The sequence below is a fragment of the Diabrotica undecimpunctata genome, chromosome 4, assembly GCF_040954645.1.
Source record: "Diabrotica undecimpunctata isolate CICGRU chromosome 4, icDiaUnde3, whole genome shotgun sequence".
Lineage (NCBI taxonomy): Eukaryota > Metazoa > Arthropoda > Insecta > Coleoptera > Chrysomelidae > Diabrotica > Diabrotica undecimpunctata.
This window is the reverse complement of record NC_092806.1, coordinates 132632783-132645975: the sequence shown is the minus strand read 5'-3', so window position 1 is coordinate 132645975 and position 13193 is coordinate 132632783. Positions and strand designations below refer to the sequence as shown.

The 13193-nt window shown below is 32.6% G+C and overlaps 1 protein-coding gene across 1 annotated transcript in view; it reads right to left on the bottom strand.

Annotated features, from left to right (window-relative positions):
• Positions 1-11048, bottom strand: part of Myo10A (unconventional myosin 10A) — a 255983-nt gene extending 244935 nt beyond the window's left edge. The window contains exon 1 of the mRNA XM_072530303.1: positions 10896-11048. The gene's annotated coding sequence lies outside the window, so the exon portion shown is untranslated. The remainder of the gene's footprint in view (positions 1-10895) is intronic.
• Between the last annotated feature and the right edge of the window lie 2145 nt (positions 11049-13193).

Below are 13193 nucleotides of genomic sequence, written 5' to 3'. Positions count from 1 at the left end.
GCCGAGACAGCTCCAAAGATTAACACACATCTTCAATACAACAGCCAAAAAATACAATATGATAGTATCAGCAGAAAAAACCAAATGTATGACAACATCTAAATACCCACTTACATGTAAAATCGAAATTGATATAAAAATAATAAATCAGGAAGCAAGGTTTAGATATCTGGGAATAGATATAACTAGTTACGGAGATGGTGAAGAAGAAGTACGGCAACAAAGCTTAAAAGTAAGTAAAGTGGCGGTATTTCTTAATGACACAATCTGGAAGAACAAATACTTAAGACAAGACACAAAAACAAGAATCTATAAAGCAGCAATTAGACCTATATTAACAATCACGACGGAAACAAGAACTGACACATCTAAAACGAGACGACTACTAGAAACAACAGAGATGAAAATACTCTGACGAATTTCAGAGAAAAGTCTGTTGGATAGAGAGAGAAGCGAAAACGTAACAAGAGCATGCAATATAAAAGAGATAAACGGATGGGTGACAAAACGGAAACAAGAGTGGAACGAAAACATTAGTAGAATGGTAGAGGATAGGGCAGTACGAATAGCACGAGATAAGTCACCAAATGGACGAAGAAGTATTGACAGACCAAGAAAAAGATGTTGCGACAATTTAAACAATTTAGTAGGCTAATATTGAAGAAGAAACAGGCTTTAAAGCCTACATAAAAGAAGGAAGGAGAAAAAGAAGACGTTTTATACCGACTTTTTAGTGAGTTTACTTACAAGTGCATGACATAAAAATATCAAAGTTGTTAGAAATGTTTATAAACTAAAAAGCTAGTCTTTCTTCAAATGGTTTTTTAATAACAATTCTGATGAAATGTTGATTTTGCTTAATACAGCTTAAAACTGTAGTCTCAAATAATCGATTGCGATCTGCAAAACACCTCTGGCGTCACTGTTAAATTATCCCCGAGATAAACAAATTAAATAACTTGCAAAATATTTGGTCATCTAGCTAAGATTTAGCACAATTCAATGATTTGTCATCAGCTATCCCTTATATATTCGTTAGAACCTTCAAAAACCTGTGTAAGATATTTTAACGTAAAATCGATGATTTTTTTACTAATTGACTGGGGTAGTAGACTAACACGATGTTATATAAGTCTGTACCCAGCTTAAACCCTTTACTAGCTAGTTTTATTGAAAATAAAATATTTTAACGACTCTATCATGACTAAATGTAATGGTTAACTATTACTTCATGCTTAAAGGCAACGAAAACATTTTATAGAGAATTAAAGCAGCAAAATAATTAAAATATAAGTAGTTGTTTAGTACAATATATATAATGATTACATTTATATCCATACAGGTCCACTGATATGTTTTTCATAGCTGGTTGATCTTTCGCCTTTGATTTATGCGTGACATTTGAGGTAAAATATAAATACTAATAAAATTATATAACCACCTAAAAAGTTTCAAATTGTTACATTGTAAAACTAAGATACTACATGACTACATGTCTGCATATAAAAAATGTTGACTAATTTTGTTGGACTATAAGCTCTATCATTACATATGATTTATTGAAAGTAATAATAATTTTAACACATTACATAATATGCCCTCCTTAATAAATATCTTAGTTATTAATGTTTGTGTTAAAGCATTATACGCTTCCGTGGATAATTGGGCCACCGTGTAGAAATACGTAAACATTTAATAACGAATTAAATTTTAATAAAAAAATGTAGTTCAGTAAACTTTAATTTATAGCACTGAAATCGTCTATGAAAGAAATAGAACAGAAATTGCAGTACTGGATGGTAGAGGTTTAAGGACTAGTTAATTAAAAATCTAAGCCACTATTTCAAAAAATTCGTTCTACTCGATGGCCACAAAAATTTTCTATTAAATTAATTTCGAACTTGGTTGTTAGAATAATTATTGTGTATATATAATTCGTCTCTCAAAAGATTCATCGTTATCATTATCTCTAACATTATTAATATTCAGGATTGGGTTCTTCGGCATATATTATTTAGAATAAAATTCATCATTTAAACCTCACAGAAACTTAACTTTAAGCGATTCTTTTTGTTATTTTTTTTTCATTTAGCATTCTCATCTAAACCCCTATTAAACAACATTCATTCCTTGTTCTATTTTTAATTCAACTGCTCTATTTAATGGTGTGATATCTATAAATTATCAGTAAGGAACTATTTTTGCATAAAAGCAAATTACACGCTGTACAAATTGACCTTAGTTGGGGTTTGCTAGCATCCAAAGCATCGTTTAGTAAATATTTGTCGAGTCAATTGATCTCTCCACTGATCATATCTTTAAGAAATTATTTCTACATCCCAAATCATAAAATTAACAATTTTTAAAATACAAGAATTAAATATAGCGTACACTACTAATCTAAAAAATATTTTTCTTCGCCATATTGACGATTTTCGGTTATATGAGATATGCTAACTTTTGAGCGGCAAGACTCTTAAAATTATTACAATAAATAATTGCCTCTGGATAAGTTCATTGAGTTTTTCTAGTTAGTTTTCGGTTTTTTTATATCAATTTATCAGTAATAACATGGCAACTGGCCTATTATATCTTCATCATCATCATTTGGCTATACAACTCTATGTGAGTCTTGGCCGCGTTTACTATTTCCCTTCATTGTTTTAGGCCCTGAGCAGCTATTTCCCATTGCTGTATTTCCATTTTGCGTAGATCACTGGCTACTGCGTCGTTCTATCTCTTTCTTGGGCGACCAACTGACCTTCTGCCATCGGGTCTTTCCCAGAATGAGGCGTTCAGGAGTCTTTCGTCACTCGATCTTAGTACGTGGCCCGCCCAACTTATTCGGTTTGTTTTAATGTGGCGTAGTATGTTTTCATCTCCATAAACTGTCTGGAGATCCTCATTGTGTCTTCTTCTCCATTCTCCTGTTGTCTTTTCTCTGAAAGGCCCATAGATAGTCCGCAGTATCTTTCTTTCCAGTACCAGTAATTTTGTCGTTTCCCGCTAATTCAGAGTCCATGTCTCGCTTCCATACGTTATTGTGGGACGAATTATTGTCTTGTACACTTTTATTTTTGCTGGTATTGAGAGTATTTTTGATTTAAGTAGGGTCATGAATGAGTAATATGCCCTGTTTCCTGCAAAGATCCTGGCTGCCACGTCCATTTCATATTTATTTTCAGATGTTATGATCGCTCCCAGGATTCTTTGAGAACTTTGAGTATTAATTGACTGTTACGTTTTGTCTAACCCTTGATCTTGGGTTCTTCGTAACCACCATGTACTTGGTCTTGTCCTCGTGGACCTTCAGACCAACTTCCTTGGCACCGTTTTCAAATAAGGTGAAAACTTCTTTTGCATCTCTGGTGGATTGTGCAATTGTGTCCACGTCATCCGCAAACGCCTCTGGTATTTTTGATCCTTGGAAGGCAAATCTGTTTGTCAGTGGTTGAGCTTTGCTTACCGCATGTTCCAGTGTAAAATTAAATAGCAGGGGGGCGAAAATATCTCGTTATCTAAGCCCGGTGTCAATAAGGAATTCCTCCGACGTGGTGCTGCCAATTCTGACAATTATATCTTCCCATATCTACATATATATATATATATATATATATATATATATATATATATATATATAATCTCCAATGGTGCTACAACCCAAATCGAGGCTTATCCTCCTCCAAACTATGCCTACAACATTTTCGGTCCGGCAGCGCCGCTTTTCTTTAACTTCTCACGTCTAGCAAATTTTTCGCCCTACACTTTACTATATAAGGCTCTTTTCGGCAATGTGTCGACCTCCATTCTCACTAGGTGACCAGTCCATTAAAGTTTCTGAAGTTTAAAAAATTCTGAGATCGATGCCTCTTTAAACAGTTAGTAGATTTCAACATTGTACCTGAATCTTCATACTCAGTTTGCGTAACTGGGTCCTAATATCTTCCTTATAAAGACTTCCACCTTTGTTGTCATCACTCATCTCGCATATTCATAGCATACTATTGGTCTGATAATATTCGTGTGGACCCTGATTTTCGATTTTCGGTGTGTTTTGGAGGGACGCATATTAGCTAGTAAAAATAGGCTTTGTTTCCCTGTACCATTCTTCTTTAAATTCCTGGATCTTCGATTCCATTCGTGTTTATTTCTACTCCGAAATATATAAAACTTTCTACTGTTTCAACATTGTCCTCTAATTCACTTTTGCGTCTGTTTCCTCTAGCTTTTGCCTGTAGTAGCTTTCTTGGTCGGTGGTCGGAAAAATTAATACCGAAGATTCAATACTAAAATTGATAACAAAATCCTAGAAAAGGTTAAAGACTTTAGATATCTGGGTAGTTGGATTAACTGCAGGGTTGAAAGTGATGAGGAAATTTCGACCAAAATAGAAATTACAAGAAAAAGCTTTATTAACTGCCGTTGTGTATTGTGCAGTGAAAGTCTGTCATTGACCACACGCCCAAGAGTATTGACGTTTAAGAGTCTAAGTGCTACGTCTGGTACGCTTTGTTCTATGGATTTGAAGCCTGGACAACAAAAGTAAAAAATCTTAATAAATTAGAAGCATATCTAATGAACGTGTGCTAAATACCATGCACAAAGAGCGAGAATTGATCAACATCATCAAAATAAGAAAGGTCCAATACTTCGGCCAATACTTCGGTACCTTTAATGTAAGGATATATATATATATATATATATATATATATATATATATATATATATATATATATATATATATATATAGCAATATGAAAAAGCTCCTCATAAGCAGGGATTTGTCTCTTCCCCTAAAACTACGTCTAGTTAAATGCTACATTTTTCCGATCTTACTGTATGGTGTGGAGGCCTGGACGCTGACGGAGACGCTCACGAGAAAACTAGAAGCATTCGAAATGTGGGTGTACCGACGCATTCTTCGTATATCCTGGACCGAACATGTCACCAACATAGAGGTAATCCAAAGAATCGGAAAGGAGAAAGAAATCGTGAATACAATTAAACAAAGAAAGCTTGAATATCTAGGCCACATATTGAGACACGATAAGTACCGTCTACTGCAATTGATTGTCCAGGGAAAAATATACAGTAAGCGAGGGCCAGGCAGGAGAAGACACTCGTGGCTCCAAAATCTGAGGAAGTGATTCGGGCTCACATCGGTAGAACTATTCAGAAGCGCCGCAAACAAGATCAGAATTGCCATGTTAATAGCCAACATTCGCAACGGACAGGGCACTTGAAGAAGAAGAAGATATATATATATATATATATATATATATATATATATATATATATATATATATATATAGCATATATATATATATATATATATATATATATATATATATATATAGCATATATATACATATGCTTGTCAAATAAATTAATAGATACATAATAAACTATACAATTTGTAGATAGGCGAGTAATATTATTTTGTACGTATATTACTTGCTCTAATTTTTACGTTATTAAATTGTCATTACTTTAATTTAGTTTTACAGTTTCTTTAATTTCGTGGAAGTTAAGAAATTAAAAACAATATTAAGAACTAATTAAAACGTCCTTCGAGATCACGTCTTTTGTAATAAATTCTTCTGTCATAAGTGAGTTTCTCTAACCTAATATTTATACACGCGGGCATTTAAAATTCACTTTTTTGTCGTTCGTACTGAGAAATTTAGAAAATATAAATACTTGTGTCAAGAATAACAGGAATGTGAAGGAGATTGTTTTGTTAAACGCAGAATACCTTTTATAACTTTACTTTGATTGTTACTTTTACTCTTAAGCGTTTTACATTATCCAAATATGGATGTCTTCTTGTAAATGACCAGTTATAGTTATTACAGAGTCTACTTTCTTACATACACAAATATAATCAAATACGTACTCTATCGGTTAAGGTGTGAAGAGTTTAGTCAGTTATTTCTCCATCTTGTAAAATTGTAAGGTCAAATTGTATGCCACTTCTTATGTTTCTTATCGCCTCACAAGACCTTTTGTGACTTCAATATTTTAATGTATATCTATTTATTTTTGAGTTTACTTGTTTTTTAAGACATCAGCTTTTCAGTTTCTTTTATTTATTTAGGCAGCATTTTAGCGGGTTGTACTTAATTCCTTTTTAAAAGTTTTTATCACTATTCCCTATACCTTCATATTCATTCAAAAAACGTTTTCCATAAATCCTACTATTGCTATTTTTATTTTAATAAATTATTCTAGAAGTCGTTAGAAAGTGGACAAAATCATTCACCAATATACTGTTCAGTTAAAAAAGAAGATTTTGAATGTATAGCAAGGTATAGTCATTGAGATTGACAGTCCAAAACATAATTTATTTCCACAAGGAAATTAAGTTCCTGTAGCTGGCGGTATACCATGTATCACAAAAATTTATTAAAAATCCTTCCATCATCAGTGTGTCTAGGTGTACATGTTTTGAGCCACTAAATATTTGGGTAAAAAACCGTTAAATGTTATTAATTTAAATTTAGGTTACATTATTTGATCGTATATGTTATGATATTAAAGTTACACGTGGAATTGATGACATTGCAACGTAAGACACTACATGAGGTTGCTGGTTCTGAGACGAAGTGTCTATGAGGCCTTGTTGATAGCAACTGGTGCAACTGGTAGCAACAGTTGCACCTGTCATCATCATCAATTAGTCTATATTTGTCCACTTCTGAACGTAGACCTCCCGTAACATTTTCCACCCATTTATATATTGAACTTCTTGCATCTAATTTGTAATGATGCGCTTATATTATCCGTCCATCTAGTCGGTGGTCGTCTTCTGCTTCGATATGACGCTTATCTTGGTCGTTATTTCAGAATCTTTCTAGTCCATCTATCATCCGTCCATCTGTCAACATATCCGGTTCAATCCCATTTAGCCATGGCTGTTTTTTAAACTACGTCCGTAACTCCTGTTCTTCTTTTTATTTCTAGGTTTGGGATCGTTCAAGTCTTACGTAACGCAATTAGGAGGAAGAGGTGTCTTGCAAAACGTTACAATGCATTACAGGGATTGAAGGGGCGTTCGAAAAACGCGGTACGTAACATTGTTTTGTTACTTAAATAAAAAACTAATAATAATATCTATAAGCACATTTCAAGAAGAAAGGATATTATTTTGGTTTATTTAACTTTGACTAACATTATTACCTACTCTTTAACAATTTGTATTTGTAATAAGCTGCCAATAGAAATTTTAAAAAATAAATAGACAATAGTTTTGTTTCTCCTATCTACCCTTATATTATGTTACCCTCCTATCCGTTGTCAACTTTGTATGTTGGTAAAGTCGCTATGAAACGTATCTCAGAGTAAAATATCACTTTTTAACTTCTTTTGTATAATTAAATAAGTTAAGTTAGTTAGGGCAGGACACGTACATATACTTAGTAATCAAGAACTTTTAAAACTGATTTGGAAGAAGATGACTACAGCCATCTAATATTCCACTAAATAACAAATTGATGAAAGACTGAGCTTTTTGGAAAAAAGTTGTACAGTCAGTCAAGACCCAATCAAGTTTGTAGCTCTACATGATGATGATGGTTAGGTCCCTAAATTAAGAGTCCATCTTCTGGTCGAGTACAACACACTTGTAATGTGTGGTTTTTAATATTCGTATAATTATTATTGTAAAAAGAGTACAGGGTATTTCTACTTTATTCTGGTTGAGTGGATAAATAATCCAAAGCCATTAAAAAAAAGTAATGCACAAACTGCTAAGAAGCTTCTGATATTTTATTATTTTAATAGTGAGAGATGGTCCTTCAAGTCCGTAAAGGTGATTCATAGATACTAGACATCCGAGGCATACATACATACATATATTTTGTTCTTCGTCTTTAACTAGTGTTTCTTTTTGTCAGTAAATCGTTGGACAGACGTTTCCTCCATCTGTTTCCATGTGCCTCCATTTTGTGACATATTCATGCATTTGTTGCCCGGTATTTTTCTAATATCTTCGTACCATCTAGTCATTTTCAGCCCTTATTTTCTTTTTTTATGGCTTTCATTGTGATATTTCTTAGCCTATCTTGTATTTTACCTTATTGTTATATAACTGTATATCTCTCTTTCTTTTTGTTTAGGCTACTGATCAAGCTTAGGTATAAATTTCTTGTTTAAAATAACTCTTTCCATTTCTCATCGTATAACCTGGAGTATGTGAATTCTATTTGCTATAAAACCCGATATTTCTGTTGCATATGTCAATACTAGTATTATGCATTATTCTGTCACAAAGACAATAAATAGAAAATGTGGAAGAAAATACACATAAAGAAATACAAGACGGAATAGAAAAGGTTAAATGGAAACTGGAGAGAGCCTTGCAAGAAGATAAGGAAGAAACAAAAGTGGAAATAAAAGAAATCGTGAAGAAGGTGAAAGGAAAATTGGCGGAGATGTAAGAAAGCAACATCCAGTGCCGTTCATTAAATTCCTTTGCTTCTGTTTTTTCTTTTTCAACCTTGGCTTCCCGAACGCTCTCCGAACACTTCTCATTCTTCTATTAAGTCTACAGTGTGCAGGTACTTCTAGGTACTAGATGTAGTTAAGCTACTGGCTAGATCTAGTTGAAACCAATTTAGGGGTACTAAAAATCAGAAAACGGCAGCAGGTCGCCAGGCAACAGAATTACGATGAATCTAAGGATCCACAAAGGATTGTCGAGCCAAAGATGATTACGATGAAACATTTTTTGTTCTAGGTAAAAATATTTATCTACTATCTCCCTAATTTGTTAAAATGAGTCTCGATTATTAGTTCTTATCTTCGTTTATCTTCTATTTTTTGTAGTTAATCCTACATTATCTAATTTTTCTTTCAATTTAGTTAATATAAACTATACTTTGTCTAGATTTTCTGTAAATAATACTACACCATCTGCATATTTTAGATAGTACCTACGTAAATTATTTATATAGTTTTGTTTATTTTAAAAATACTACTTCCACACAGGTGTTACTTTAGGTTAAGCAAACATCTTAAGAATAGAAATAAAATGAAATAAATAAGACCAAACTAACATTATATGTCACACTCATTCTACCAGTGCTGGCATATGGGTCTAATACATAATCTATACTCTAATGTGACAGTGTAACAATATAATCTAAGCTTACTTGGAAAAGTAGGAGAGGGAAAGAAAGATAACAAATTTATTGACCTTCAAAATTCGACTTAAATAAATTCATATTCTTGCGATGGTTGAATACAACAAAAAACAGAGCCTAACGGGAGAAATTAGAAGAAATTAGGACCTCAATATTAGTCACACGATCTACCCATGAAATTCTTAAGATGCGGCTGTAACACCACATCTCGAAGGCCTTGAGCTTTCCTAAAGAAGCTTCAGAGAGCGTCTATGCTATGCGTCTACTCCGTATAATAACGTAGAAAATACATAGCATTTGATGATAGAGATTTTGGTACTAAGTGGTAAATCGTGACTTCTGACAAGAGACGAACGTTCACCTTGCTTTCCATATGCGTTGTTTTATTTCAGTAGAGTGGTCTCATTGACTGTTTATGTTAGTACCAAGATGTGTGTAGCCTTTTACCCTGTCAATTGGGTGTTGGTTTACCAAAATATGTGTATTTAATATTTCGCGTTTACTAACTACCATGTACTTTCTTTTGTTCGTCTTGGGATCCAGCTCATATTCTCGACTTATATCTGATATGGATAGATACCTACATAGGTTAAAATGGGTCAATGGGTTAAAATTACGTCCATTAAAAGCTAATAAAATCTACTCTCTCAGATGAATCCTATTATCAATGTAGGTATGTGGGAAATATAAGTAAAAACTGGGAGGGAAGGATGGTATATAGTATATAGATGGTTTGAAACACATCAAAACAAAAACAAATTAAACATGAAAGGATTTTTGCAAAAAAAAATAAGCAAGGAAAATAAACTAAATAGAAATAGGGTGTCTAAGGTCAATAGTAGTAAATAGAATTAATATATGATGAGAAATTAGACTATTAAGAAAAATTAAGCTGGAATCAATAATGAAAATTGTAGATAAGTAGCATTTTAAATATGTAGTAAGATACATAGTTTTAACCTCACAAGGATAAACATAGGATACAGCCTAAAAGGAAAATGGACTATTTTCTGAGGTTTTTACATACAGGATATCAATTTCTGGGAACCAGAAGTCACAAAAAAAAAATCACATTAATAAGAAAGTATAATGTTTTGCTACAGAACCTGTTATTTCGTATTTTTAGGTTTGAATTTACTCTTATTTTAATAAGTTTTTCTAATGCTTGTCATTCTTTTTTTTTTTAATTGGAAATCATTGAAGAAGATCTATATTAGTCACTGGTTTTCTCCAGTTGGAGCAACACTAAAATTATTTTCATCCATAGTACAAAATTCGTTTACAACTTAGGAAAAAACCATTCCCAAAAATTTCGTTAAACATATACTCAAGTGTTTAATAAGATTGTTATTTATATACAAGCCAAGTGGTATATTTATTACATAATGCACATTAAACTTTAAATGTAAAAAATGTTTCGTACTTTTTTTATTATCTAACATTCCATAGTCTTTGTATCAAAACAAACCCATTCAGAATAATTATCAATGTTTTCCTGCTTGTTTCTTAACTTTAACATACTTGTCTAGTTACTAACACTTGCAAATAAGTCCCTAAGGCGTAGTCACTGTTTTTTATTTATATTTTACAGTTACAAATTTCTATTTTACAAAATTTTAACACTTTCAACACGATATTGGGTTTCTGACTCGACCTATCGTTGACATCACGTCATTTTCTAAGGAATGCGGCCTGCTACATAAGCAAAACACCCAGATTTTCTTATATTATTTGATTTTAACGAGTACTTACCGATAAATACTAGTTTAATATCCAATTATTGCACTATGCTCGTTGATTTCATTGACGAAAATCACATTTTTTGTTCAGATTTCACTGAATATAGTTCAAAAATAAACACTGAACACTTTTAAAGTCAGGTTAGCGAGAACACTACACTCTACTGGTAGGTCGACTTGAAAGGTGAGGTAAGGTGCGTCCCGTTAGGTTGGTATGCGGAAGGTGGGGGTCAACTCCACCAATAAAGCAATATTAAATCCTCATAAATTCTGCGGTACTTAATATAAAAAAACTTACTACTAAAATATGCCCTAATTATAATGTAGTATCGTCCTATGTATTTAATATACAAGGTGGCCATTCATATACGCCTCGGTCGGTGTATGAAAAAGATTGATTATCCTAAAATTTTTTCTTCGCAAAAATATACGAGGGCCCTTAACACTTCAATTTAAAAATATTATAAAGTAAAAAAGTGCTCCAAAAACAGTTGTTCATCAAAATTATATATTTTTTTATGAAACACCCTATATTTAATGACATTAATTGTCCTTGGAAAGAAATGAAAATCAAAAAACTTTTGCAACTTGTGGATCCTGGATCACTTAACACCACGAAAAGTAAACCAATTTTTTTTAATTTATTGTTGTTAATAAAATTTAATTTTGATATACACCACAATTTATTCCTTGCACATCACGAGTAAAAGTGTCATCCCAATTGGACGAAGCAACAGCGAATGTGTACGATTCCGATGATTCCATAAAAGATAGCGACTGGATACCGCCCATTTTGTCAGACAATTAAAGTGATAGTTCAGAAAGGGAGATGAGTCTAAAAAAAGAAAAAAAATTGATAGTAGATGAAAACATTGCAGGCCAAAAAAGAGAAAGCCCAATAACAGAAGAGAAATTAGTAAGGTGAACCCAAGCGAAACCAGCGCTTTGGAAAAGAAACATCAAAAGAAAAAAGAGGATTCAAAGTTTACCTTATAAAAGCAGAACAGGAAAAACGCAGGCACCAAAGCTACCTAAACCTGTTGATTGCTCTCGTTGCAGGTATAAATGCAGTAACAATTTTTCCGGAGAATCGTACAGAATTATGTCATTACTGAAATTTAGAATTTAATAGGCAAAGAGATTTTATATTATTATTAAACGTTTCATCTAAAGAAGTGAACTAGAAAGAGCAATGACAACAAACAAAGAAATGATGCAAACAAAACTACTTTATAAGTAACAATAATAAGATCCAAGTATGACAAAAGTTTTTTCTGAGCAACACTGTATTTTAAATTTACTAATCATCAATGCATTTCAACATAAAAGTCAGAGTGGGGAATATGCAGGTGAAGACAATCGACGTAAACATATTCCGTGCAACAAAACATCTGAAGAAATTTGATTAAAAGTGAAAACCATATTGAGATTATCCCAGTGATGGAAAGTTACTATACAAAGAAGTCAACAAAAAAACTCTACCTGGATAAAAATCTGAATATAAAAAAGATGCATGGTCTCTTTTAGAAGATGGTCGAAGAAATAATATGCCAAAAGTAAGCCTCATTACTTACAGACGATCATTTTTCAAACCAAAGAAAGATCAATTTATGACTTGCAGCGAATATGAAAAGGCCGCTCCAGAGGAGAGGACTAAGCTGGAACAAAAGTATCAGATGCATTTAGAAAAAAAAGATGCAGAATTGAAAAAAAAAAAGAAGCCGACAAACAGAGAGCAACTGATGACAAGGTTTCATATACATTTCCTGTGACATGCAAAGTGTGTTACAAATTACAAAATCTGAAATTAGTTTCCTTTATTATTTACGGAAACTAAACTTATACAATTTTACAATTTATGAAACTGCTCCAATTAATGATGCATTTTTTTATTTTTGGATAGAAGTAAATAGAAAATAAGTAGCTGTGAAATTGGCACCTGTTTGTCACTTAATATACAATCATTAACAGAGAATAGAAAAAAATGTGATGCATTTAACTATCTTCTCCTATACATGTGGAGGCCAAAATCGAAACATTCAAATAGCTGATGTATTGCTTCATACTGTTCAATGCCATCCAACCCTTGATGTCATTGAACAGAAGTTTATGGAGAGTGGGCATTCCTATATGGAAGTGGATTCCATGCATAGTGCTGTCGAAACCGCCAAGAACAAAATAGATATTTTTAGTGTACATAAATACGAGAATATCTTTAGAATGGCAAAAAAACTACAAAACTAGAAAAGGTGATAAATTTACTTACAAAACAAGAGAAATTGAACATAAAGAATTTTTGGATTTGAAAAAA